Consider the following 13,451-nt stretch of genomic DNA (forward strand, 5'->3'; position numbering starts at 1 on the left):
GTTGAGAGCAGAATTCGAACCACCAACCTTGTGATCAGTGGATAAACACTACCAATTGCTACTGTTGCCCAATACACGATGAATGAAGCAGGAAATGAGACTTGTCAAAAACTGAAACATTAAGAAAATGAAGAGTTCAAAGGCGTCATGGAGACTAATCCGCTATAGAGACCCTGCATGTGACCTCACGACCTTGCCCTAATCCACTCAATAGACCGCTATTGTAAAGTTAGCACATTTTCAAGTTGTTCCTTTAATTTTCACACTGAGACACATGCCAGAAAAGTGTTGTGCACAGAGCTGTAATCAGCAGAGAGATAAAGACACAGGGGTTCAGTTGTATCAGATCTCGGTTGAAGCTGACAGACGAGACAAGTGGAGCTGCCATCAATGTGTGAAATATCTGTCAATATTCAGGGGTCCCCATCTCTCAATTTTGAGCAATACAGACTCAAATGTGAAAAAAGAAAAAGACACCACGGTGGAGACCACAGACAGCTTAAACTGAATGATGGCACAAGACCAAGGACCAGACCCCTAATCCTGTCTTGAGAGCTACGGTGAGTGCTCCCATGTCCCGTGTGCGGTTTTAATGGGAAACATAAATACCTTTCGTAATTGGAGGAACATTAGACTGACCCTCTCTGGGTATGGGATGGCATCTGGACAAATTTTTTTTTTTTTTGAGGCTTTTTAGGGGGTGTGATGGGTTAATCGGGGGGGGGGGGGGGGGGGGGGGGGGGGGGGGGACACTAGCTACCATAAATTGGGGAATTTATGACCCGACCACAGACAAGCTATGTTACTAGAATGCTAGCTACTGTCATCAGGCCCGTCAATATGACAGCCAAAACAAAATCGGTCACATGATTGCTGGGTCTCTATATGCTAACTAATATCCAAAAAACACATTTAAAATGTAAGATCAGTTTCATACAATTGTAGGTCATTAGTAACCATGTAGATGATTGGCCCTGAGCAAGTTTACAAACATTTGATATCAATTTTTTTTTAAGAAAAATGAATGAAAAATTTACTTCCAGAACCAATGGTCACTGTTTAGCTCCATAGGCTGCTCATTTACTACATGTGAAAGAAAATATTGATATAACAAAAATCTTCTTGGTTGCAGTAGAGTGGTGTGTAAAGCGTTAAAAATGAAATATTGTGAAACTTTTCTAATCCCTCACATGTCAAGTAATGTTCATGCTGCCATTTTAAAACAGTCACTCTAAAGAAATTAACCGTGCAAACCTTTCTTCTCTCACTTTTATCAAGGCAGTGTGAATGGGCCTTTTGTGGAAGTACCACAGGAAACCACTGGCTTCACCAGAAACCTGTCAGTGAATGGTTTGAGTAACTGTGTTCATTCATAATTCACAAGTAGATGGGAATTCATTTTCATTGCTTGAAAATGTCAGAGAAATAAGATGGAAGAAATGTAAAAGACAAGTTTGATAAAAGCAATAACAAAATGTGTCACATACAAGCTTCATCAGTTAAAGTTTGGCCTAGTTTTGGAATATCTTACACAAGAATAAATAAAAATATATCAACCCCAGAAAGTGTAAAATAGCTGCATGCAATACCTACACGCAGTAAAATACTAAATAACACTGAGCAATAGGTTGGCTTCCTTTGACATTGCAATATCCTTGTGTTTAACTCAGCTGCTAGAGTGTTTGTCCACTGATCCACTCTCAACATAGACATCATTGGTCCATTGATCCAGCGCCCACAAATGAATGCTGTCCTTGTGCAAGACACTTACCCCACCTGGGTGAATTGAAGGTGGAAAAGCTAAAAAAAAAAAAATTTAATCAGTCACAATAACTTAAAACATGCCCCATTGTCTATGTTATATGGTCAATTAATTCAAAATTCAGGAAAAAAATAAATAAATCAACAGTTCCTTGCAAAGCTGAACTTTCTGAGGAAGTTATAGCATTATTATCAATGGGTAATCCATGTTTCTTACTGACAGTCTGCCCCAAATGCAAATAACATACACAATAATTCCATTGATGCCATTCTAAGATTGGTTTAGATTGTGTTTGCGTAAGAGTCATTGAATGCAAATCCTATGTTTTTATTAATTAATACAACTGTTTCCTTTTATTATTGTTATTGTTTATTCTGAAAGCATGAGACTGCAGAAGTTGCCTCTCAGCAGTGCTAAAATGCTAAATCATTGGTTTGTAGTTGTTTCCAGATGGGTTTTAGAGGAGCTAATCCTTATAAACTCTCAGAGACAGATTCTGCCAGCAGGACAAACAGTCTGCAGCCTGCCTCTGTCTGAAGATGTGCCTGTGAAGTTTGTGTTGATTTGACCCACCATAACCTTAGTGCAGCTGTCAGCACCAGAATATGGGGCAAAATCTGCTCACTACACTCACTGTGTTGTATATGGTGACTTAGCACAAGGTTTAATGAGTGTGCATTGTAAATACACTGTTGGAAGTTCTGAATGGAAATACTTTGGCTTTTTTCACCTATATTACACAAAATGCACTCTTATGAGCTTTAAAATATATGTTATAATGTTGTTACTTCACCAAAAACATACCTGGAGTTGTATAAATACACAGAGGAAGTGAGAGCTTCAGGGTACTTTAGTTCAAAGTCCACAACAGGTGCTTCTGAAGGACAAGGCTCAAAAGCTCACAGACAGAAAAAATGACAAATCTCGCCTTGTAAAAACATACTGTGATAAAGTCAAAAGCAGTCAAAGCGATTGGAATTAGACTAAAAGTCCTGTAATGATTACATGGGACAAGCCTGGGGTCAATACTTGGAGTTGTGTTTTGTTTCATTCACACATGTTTGAATAATCCTTTATTATTAGTCTGTCTAAATCTCCAAAGCTCAAAATTCTCTGGTCCTCCTAGTGATGTCATGAAAAGGTGGTATTCAAGTTAGCAGATACATTTCTTTTGTTCAATAGGAATTGGTAATTTGAGGGCTTAAATCATTCAGATGATTATTGTGAAAGTTTATGGAGTTTAAAACACAATGGACCACTTCCTGTATTACTGCATGACATCACAAGGTGGAACAGAGTGTTTTAAAGATGCAACAAAGGATTTAAAACATGCTTTCTATTTGTTTCATTGTGAAGAGAAAATCACACATGCACTCACCACAAGAGCAGGGATTTCTATTTTTCTCATTAATTCTATGCAGTTTGAAACTGAAATTGGGTCATGAAATATTACAATGTATTCCTTGAAAGTACATATTCTTGGTACATGTATTCAGTTACTTCCCAAAATTGACTATATACAATTTTAGACTGCAAATCTTATTATTATCTAAAACAACTATGAAATATTTAATAATGACACTGTTGCACACCACACAAAAATACATACACATAAATACTTCATAAATAATCTTGTCCTCACGGGATGCACGTGTTGAACAAATTTCTAGCTACACATTTCCCTTTGAAACTGCAGTCACCCATTGACGTAAACACATTTTCGCAGTATTCTAACATACATTCAGGATTTTTCTCATGTTATTTCTGTATCCATGACAATGCAATACAACAGCATGATCCCTACTCATAAACCAATGCATATTTATGAGGCTCTATAATCCCATTAAGTGTAGCGACTTCTCTGCTTTGCCAAACATTGTAGCCGTAAAGCCTTTCACACACATAATCAGGGCTTGCATTGAGAGCTGGATTTCAGGTTGAGGTAAACAGGGTGCGCTTCACTGTAATGGACAGATATTATCTAATGAAGTGCATGTTTATGAGAAATCATTTTGTTAATGTCACAGCAACCCATTAAACTCCAGAGCAATTCCCCTCATTTGTCTAGTGTTTTGAATATATGAAAGCACGAGATCCAGTGAACTGCTCTGAACTTAAAGGTGTGCTATGTAACATTTTCAGTCCCCATGGATATGTTGTTATATAGTATGAGTATAAATGTACCTATCTCCATGGAAACAAGCGGGTGGCACCGCTAGACTAGTCAGAGGTCAGATCTGTTTGTACCAGTTTGTTTTATAATGTTTGGACATAAAATACCAAAAAATTACACACAGAACAAATGCCAAATTCCAACCTATGAATTTATATTAATTAAATACATCTCATAATTGTGCAGAACTGGAGAACCCACGGCTCCATGTGTCATAGTCACATGTAACGCAGGGGGAGTGTATGGGTTGAGTGCACTAATTTAAAAGAACACTTTGAAAATACAACTGTACAATCTATACAAATATGGAGCAATGTCTTAGGAACAAGAAGATGTCTCCTCTTTTAATGGAAATAAAATTTTCTGCCAACAGAGGGCTTAATTTTATGGACACCGTGAAAATCAAAGTGAAATAATGATGTAGCAGTCTAGTCCATTTTGTCAACATTTAATTTTTGCAACTCAGAATGCTTCCCAATATCTTGTGTGTCCCACACATGCGTGTATGCATGTATGACAACATCGTGGCATGCTCCTAATGAGACTTCTTCTGGGATGTCCTCCAGATCTGTGTTAGGGCACCACTGAGCTCCTGTAGAGTCTGAGGAGCAACCTGGCAGTGTCTGATGGATCCAAACATAATGTCCTAAAGGTCTTCTATTGGGTTTAAGTCAGTCCCTTCATCCTCCAGGCACTGCCTGCATACTCTTGCCACATGAGGCCGGGCATTGTCATGCATCAGGAGGAACCCAGGATCTATTGCACCAGCGTAGGGTCTGACACTGGGTTCAAGGATTTCATCCCAATACCTAATGGTAGTCAGACTGCTGTTTTCTAACCGATAGAGGTCTGTGCATTCCTCCATGGATATGCCTTCCTAGACCATCACAGACCCACCACCAAACCACTCATGTTGAACCATGTTGCAGGCAGCAGAGTGTTCTCCGTTGTCTTCTCCAGACTCTTTGATGTTTATCACAGGGGCTCAGGGTGAACCTGCTCTCATCTGTGAAAAGCACATATAATGCTCAACATGTTCCTCCTAGCGCCAAGAAGCAGATATGGGTCCTGCTGATGGGTTGAGAACCTTTATCGTCCCTATTCAGCTCCCCTAGAATAACTATAACTATAACTAACTATATTAACTATAAATAAACACATTAAATTTCCTTGCAATGGCTCGTCCGGATGGGCCAATCTGGAGAAATTGCACAATCTGTGTAATTCTGTAGGGTTAAAGAATGGCCTCATACTCACAGTAGTGATAATCACTGTAGCCAAAGCAGCAAAGTGAAAAACCAGACTAAAAAGATCAAGAGAGAGAAACTTGAAATGACCTCCACATGCAAAACCCATCCTGTTTTATGGGTTGTCTCATTGTTGACAGTCAAGTGCACCTGTTCGTCATTTTCATTTAAAGAGGTGGCATCTTTTTGTTCCTAAGACATTGTCCTGTCCATATTTATATAGATATTCAACTTTGATTTTCACATTGAGATCTGATGTGTTTTCAAAGTGTTCCTTTAATTTTTTTGAGCAGTGTATTTATGTAAGCAGCCTGATCTCTAGTAGAATATTTTGAGTATAACGTGTCAGTCTAAGTGCTAAAGGTGAATATGTGGAAGATATTAATTAGATTTATAAAATTTCCCAGATAATTTTTTTGGGCAGGATAAAAATAAAATCTGAATCATTTAAAAGATTATAATTTCATCTCAAGGGATAAATGTGTCAGCAGACAGAATATTTAGTTTGAGTGGATGGCAAAGTGGTTAGCTCCCCTAGCGCCTCCTCACTCTTTGTAGGACAAATAGCTGTTAGCTAAAAGCTTGCCAGCGCCGCTTTGTGACGCAGACGCACTGCAGGGGGCTGAAGCTTCGTCGACTGGAAATGGTAGGATGGGTTTTAATTTTGACACAAGCTATTTCCAGATTCCAAACCAGAAATTGTGCGTATGTGCGAAGTTGAAAATAAAATAGATGATGCGAAAATGTGGGCAAAGAAATGCTGTGTTCTTGGCTATGGCAAATGCATCTTATTGGCCGCTATTGGAAAGTACTGTGATTCTGGGAAATGCTTCAAAATAGCTTTTCATGGCAGTTTACAAATCATAACACTAACCTATAATCTTCTGACAAGTTGGGACCTTTTGATATTAAAAAGATAGCATAAAAGACACTGTTAATGGGCACTTCTGGATTTTAAAGACATGGTCTGTATACTCACTGACTCACCTATTCGTAATAATAATAATAATCTTTTGAAAACAACATTGCACATCTTTATTTTTAGATCCTTTGATATTTCTAGGATGAATGTTTAATATTTGTGGTTATGGGGCAAGCGTAAATTCAGCCTGGTAGAGCTAACTTCGCTCCCGTCCACCTTACCACTTGTGAAGAGTTTACCTGCTCCTCAGCCTTCATCACTTCACTCCAGATACTCCTCCCCGCTGCTTGCCACACTTCCTCTTCGTCAAATCAGGGTCCAGTTTACCCAATTTGAACCCCCATTGCAGGTGCAGCTCCTCCTCGGCTTCTCATCATCTCCTTCACTCTCCTCATCTTCCCATCGTTCCCTTCACTCTCCTCGTCATCATCTCATCTGCCTCTTCACTCTGCTCATCCTATCACCTCCCTCTTCCTATCAGCCACACCTTCATCGCAATATCTCCTGCTGGCGTCTTAACACCAAAGCTAACTCATTTAATAAAACTACTAATACTTTCTCTTTGTGTCTGAGCCTTTCCATGTTGAATTGTATATCTATTTATCTGTTTCCATGGAGCCATAGATGCTACGACAAGTTACAAGACAAATTTGTGTTATGTGTTTGCCCACTTTCTGAAAAATCTGGACTTAAAGTGTACAATTTTCACAGAACAATTTTCTAACCAAAATGTCTTCTCTTACGTGCATTGTAAAGGGGATTGCGAGCTGTGATTACCCGCGCAAAATCAAGGCACAATTGCCAACTGCTGACCAGGCAGCTGCAAAGATTTCTGACATGTTTGATATTTGTGAGTCACTGGGTCATAGTGCTGCAGAAGCCAAGTGAAACCAGGGCGTAAATGGAAAAATACAGCTGCTCCAACAGGTAAAACAAAGCCATAAGCCACAGTAACACATAAGTAACACAGTCTATGCACGCAGTTGTTCTCATAACGTCACTGAAAAGCTGTCAATGCATCATGGTCCAAATTTGGTAATTATGGGTAAATTCTGTGACATAAAATTAAACTTCTTATCTCCTTCCCAAGATCATGTCCACAAAAAAGATTTCCCTATAATATTTTGTGACAGTAGCTCAGTTTGTAGAGCGTTTGTCCACTGATCCGGAGGTTGGCGCGCCTCGAGTGCACTCAAAAAAAAAAAAAAAAAAAAAAAAAAAAAAAAAAAATTGATTGAGCGTTCCACTGACTTACAAGGTCGCTGTGTGATTCCACCTCTCACAGATGAATGCTGTTATTGGGTCCTTGGGCAAGATATTTAACCCACCTCACCCCATGTCTGCTAACACTGGTGTATGAATGTTTGTGGGAATGGGCGCTTTGAGTTAGTCTGAGTTAGCATTAGGATTCATTCGCTCGACGGTAGGTGAGTATTTTTTTTAATTTAACCAATCGCTGCTATTTGGACGTATGTTATGCGCTGCTACCGGGGCTAACAGGGGGGTATATTAAGCTTTTCCCAAATCCCGTAGGAAGAAGGGCAGTAACGTCTTTCCCCTTGATTAACGTCTTTCCCCTTGATAAAATTCCCCAAACATTCTCTTTGTTCCGGCTTTAAATCCTCAATCTCAGGAATCGTTGCCAACACAGAATGTATGGCTTTGTCTACATCCATCGCTTTGTTCACTGTTGTGCTGTACCACAAATGGGACCCAGACAGGCGTTTGAGTTTGACGTCATGGCTTCACAGCTCTTCGCTGACTGGCCGGTGCGCAGTCTATAACTTCCTGGGTTCTTGCAAACCGTCTTGTGTATTCCAATTCCTGGCCTAGTCGTTGGAGAGAAATGAACTGAGCATTGAACATTAATTTGTAAGTGTATTTGATTTTTTTTAACCAGTAGATGTTGAATGTGAAACAAAAAGGGTGGGTCAACCAATGTAATTACAAATGGTAGCTTTAAAAATAGTATATTATTTAAAGGTTAGAATGTTCTTACTGCCTCAAAAACACTGGATTTGTGTTTTGTTTCATTCACACATGTTTGAATAATCCTCTGTTATTAGTCTGTCTACACCTCCAAAGCTCAAAATGTTTCGTTCCACATTGTGATGACATGTAGTCATAGTTTTCAAGTTAACAACTATTTAACCTTAGCCTCAGTATGCAGGATTTCAGTGTTAAACATGTGTGTGAAAAAAACAAACAAACAAAAACACAACTCCTGGTACGTTTTTGATGAAGAAACAACATTATAATATAGACCAGGAAATAGAAAGCAATGTAATATATCTAATATGGGTCCTTTAATGCTAAGTTAAGTTGAAGTCACTTTGATCATTTACATACATATGGGTTTCAGATTCCTGCTTATATGTGACATTTTGAGGGCTGTTCAAAAGATATCATATTTTATCTTGGAATGTTAATTACTTTGACAACGATGCTCATGTTTGATCATTCTGAAACCCATGGATATTCTGGGCCCCGCAGGAAAACCCAGTCATTAAGACGCAGCAGACTTTGGAAATGTCACATAGAAACCCTGGCTTTATTGAACTCACCAACGTTACATAAATCAGATAATAAAGTATGTCCCAGGTGCTTGATGACATTTAACTCTAATTTTCGAAAAACAAATAAACTCCACACACTCAGTCAGAAGGCACCCACCCAATTCATAAGTCTATAAACATTGACTTGCAAAAACAAAACAGAAATGACCAACAACCTGACGTCATGGTTCAAGCACTTCCTGTCACTCGCTGTGTTAGAGATGGTGATCAGTAACTGCAGATATGGCTTTCTGATTGGTTGTTCAGCCCCTTGCTTTGAACTTGTATTGTCTCTGGCTCTTACACTCTGGTACTCCCTCCCTCTCTCTCTCTCTCCTCCGCAGTACACCCACATGGAGAGCTCCCTGTGTCTGACTCACTGTGTGGACATGATGAGTTTGCATTTGCGAAAAGGCTGGCTGCAGAGAACACATGCCTGGCCACTCCAAGCCCCACTCACTAATTGGGCTACACTACAAGAGTCTTTGATGCAATAAAACTACGCAGCACATGGTTCATAGGTAGGAATACTTGTACTGGGATGACGACAGGCCCAGTAACCTGTAATTGTGAGTTCAAGCTGTTATTATTGTTGATTTTTTTGTTGCCATGTTGATCCATCATGGACACTCCTGCTCACCCACTGCACTAGACAAGAGGGACAGAGGAGCTCATTCTCCAACAGGCTCCTACAGCTCCGCTCAAACACTGAGAGACACAGGACCGCATTCATACTTTACTTCATACAGCTATACAACAACTCACCCTCATGTAATAGATAACCCTATGTCAGTGGCAGAGTTATCAATCTGGGGACCCTAGGCAAACTTGAGTTTGGGGCCCTCACTATAATGCATTGTTTTTTTGTTTTTTTATTTATTTATTTTTTTTAATTGTCTGATTTTTCCCATTGTTCATGAGACATGCACATATTTATTTGATTCGAAACTTGTCTTACTAGTTCGGTCGCCTACTAGATAACCTGAGCTGAAAGTAGTTTTATTTTTTTGCTAGTACAATTGCATTTTTGTTTACATCAATTACATATGATTATGATTATGTTCAAATCAGGGTCAAGCTGACTAATCCATTCTAATGTGAAAGGGGCAATGCTTTTAAAATAGATTTGACAATAAGACACTATTTTGATGGTGTTTTTTTGTTTTTGTTTTGTTTTTTAAAGTAAACCACTCTCATTTAATGTCATATTGAGAGAGAATCAAATTGCTCTGAGGCCTTGGCCATTAGTGGCACTGAAGGCAATTGGTTGGGGGCCCCTTCAGGTTCAGGGGCCCTAGGCAGCCGCCTACGGTTGCCTAATAGTAGCACCGCCTCTGACCTATGTCATATCAATCATTACTTAATCTTTGTATAATTATGCCATATTTGACACAAATCTCTGCTATTTTTGCTACTTACTTTAATCTGATCATTACCATTTATATTTTTGCTCTTTATTATTGTATTTATTGTGATGTGTGAGCAAATAACTTCCCTTGTGGTTCAATAAAGTGTGTGTAATTAGTCCAGTTGGTCTAATTTTCAAGACAACATACTGTATTACAATGAATATGTGCATACTGGATGAAAATGTTATAGCCCAATAATGTAGAAACTAGGGATGCACCAATCCTGCTTTTTCAGTTCCGATGCTGATTCTGATACTATGGCTTTAAGTACCCGATATCAGTCAATATCAGTGCAGAGACTGTAAACAGCATTTAAAATTTCCTTAAAACAAAAGTAAAATAAAATAAAAATGATTCAAATTTGTTGTTAGTTTTACCTTAAGTAACTACAAAACAACTTTGTATGAATAAAAATAAATACAAAATCAAACCTTGTGAGACTTTCTGGGCTGACTACAACCAGCAGATGTTCTTATTACATCAATTCATATTCATGTCCAACAAAGATATTAGTTGAAACCAATATTTGGAAGCGGATATTTGATCAGTATTTTTTTCAGTATCGGCACCAGTACATGATATTGGTGCCGGATTTGTGCATCCCAAGTAGAAACTGTGAACTGTGATTCAAATCTAAAACTTGTGTTGTTGGCTATAAATTCCTTGATGCACTATGTAACTTTTAGAAATCACCATTTTAACACAAGAGGTCAGCTTTCTGCTTGACACCATAGAGATGTTAATGCTGTCTATTTCCTATAGGATGCTACAGTCTACAGCATGATTTTCCTGTTATATTTAATAATTTACAGGTGACTTAATTGCTTTAAAATTACCTTAAAAACACATGCATTCTGAGTGGGGTAGTTTCTCCATAGATCTGACTTTACTCCAAAAGGTAAATAATTAATGCCCTTGGAACATTCGAGTAAAAGCCATAATGTTCATCGAGAAACATTATTTAACAGTGCAACTGACAAAAACAAAAAGTTGGTGCATTGTCTAGTTGTTACCAGAAAAGTTTGACCTCTCACCAAATTTAATTAAGTATTAAATTTTGCTTATATCAAACCGGTGACCTTTCCCAGATCAAACTGTGTGAGCCTTTGAGCTACATCTTAAATGAAGCCTCCTCATGGGAATTGAAAGGAAGCACAGGGCAGTAAAGGTTTTAGTCACAGTGCCCTTATTACTAAACATAATGAATATAAATGACAGTGGAATACATTAGAGTCTCCTATCCACCCCACACACTGCATTAAGCACATGTACAATGACCAGAGAAGTAGTGGTCCAGAGCCAAAGGACGAGAGGGGCGTGGGAGTAGGGAATCATAGGCTTTTATCCATTTGAGAGGACAGAGCTGTTGCAAACTCATTTCAATAACAGTTAATGTGCCCACCTTCTAAATCCCACAGCTTTGAGTCCAGACATTTGCATATGTCTTTACTTATGGGATGATTTTATGTGTTACATTAAGACCAATGAAGAGAACTCATGCAGTGCAGCTCGTGTTAGGATATGACAGATATTGGCATGTTTGTGTTGTATTGTGTTTCAAGGTTCATTTCTTTAATTAGTTTCTTTAGTATATTTTACAAGGACTTTATACAGGAGCATTACTAAAGAGATGCTTTTTACCAGACTATAGCTCTCGGAACTAATTTCCATGAGATATACAAAACATCAACCAATAGCATCAAACAACACAGTCTATATACAAATAGTTATACAAAAATTTGACAAACAAATGTAGGTTGCTGCGTCTGACAGCACAGCACAAACATGGCCTCACAGTCCCACGTTTGGGCTCTGGCACCTCTTTGGAGATCACTACACCACTCAGTGAGTGTGTTTACATGCACATCAGTGTCTAGGGTATGATTGGGTTTTTGGATATCCCGGTTTCGTCATGGTGCATGTAAACGCAGTATCCCGGTTACTGCAACATAAAATTGAGTGCGCATGCGTCCAAAAGACAAACACTTTTAAATCGTTTCATCACAACAGTAGCCAAAATAAATAAATTGACCAACATAAATAAAGTGAGTGAGATAAATGTAGAGAGCTAAGAGCAGCGCTTTTAGTTTATACAAATGAGTCATGCTGTTTTGAGTTTCTGTAAAATGTAAACAAATGTGGCATTATAATCTCAAATGGGCTGATGTGGCTCTATAATGGTTATGGTTTATATGTTGTAACGTTGAGATCATTTATGCAGATTAGTAATAGTAATAATAATAATGATGATGACTTTAATATAAAACATTAATAATTAATCAAATATTGATTGTTAATTCTCCTGACGGTCGATTAAGAACATTTAATTGAATGCCCATCCCTAGTTGCCAGTCGGGTGATAATGTTTTGATTTCTTTGTTTTTGATTACTTGGAAGGTAAGATCTGGGGCCAGTAGTCTTTACAGTACTGAGTGTAAAGGAAATGCTATAGTGTATGTAGTATTCAGAAGGTCAATGTTTTGCAACCATTTTTCACAGCACTTTTTTTTTTTTTATATATATTCTGTGCAAACCTCCAAATTGTTACCAAATTACACCTACAAGCAAATATTGTTGATGTCGCAGTGTCTGGTTCTTTGAATTTCAATTATTTTACTACACACACTGGTTGAAAATCAACGGAGTAGGCAGCAACTGTTATGTAGGGCTGCTAAATTAATTTCCTCAATTTGTTCAGTTTTAATGTTTCCTGCAAACCAAAAATAAGCCTTGAAGTACTCTACTAGTAGAGTCTATTCCTTTTCTATGATCACAAGAAGCAGGAACTTAGTCGGAATGTGAGAAGAAGAACAGGAATTGACGTAAGAGAGTTTTCCGGGACAGGAAGAGTGTGTCCTTAAAGTGGAGCAGAGGAGGTCGGGGCAGAGAGTGCAGTGAGAGGCCACACTTTATGATTGGGGCTGCAGCAGAGAGGAAAGCCCCAGAAATCAAGAGAAATGTATTAAGCTATTTGCAATACAGTAACTTCAATGCATTGTTACAATCTAGGTCAAGATAAAAGCACTGAAAAGTGAAAAGGTTTACCTCTTCAAGTTTGTTTTTCAAATTCATTGATCCATTTTGCACTATAATTAAACAAAAAATAATAACAACGATTAAAAAAACAACAACTCAACAATTCAATTCAACATTCATTTGACATAGTAATTTATTAGCAGTGGTGGAATGTTGCCTCTCCACAGACCTGATTCATAATGTAGCTTTTAGTAATCTCCCTTGAGATAGATAGGTTTAATCTCTACTGTGGAACATTCTAGACAAAGCAATAAAATTTCCAGGGAGACAAGCAGGTGGCAGACCCTCCCCTAGAAATGTTACGCAGTGCACCATTAAGTAGATTTTCAAATATTTTTACTGTTACT

The sequence above is a fragment of the Boleophthalmus pectinirostris genome, unplaced genomic scaffold (genome assembly GCF_026225935.1).
Source record: "Boleophthalmus pectinirostris isolate CB_2022bp ecotype Guang Dong unplaced genomic scaffold, ASM2622593v1 HiC_scaffold_21, whole genome shotgun sequence".
NCBI lineage: Eukaryota > Metazoa > Chordata > Actinopteri > Gobiiformes > Gobiidae > Boleophthalmus > Boleophthalmus pectinirostris.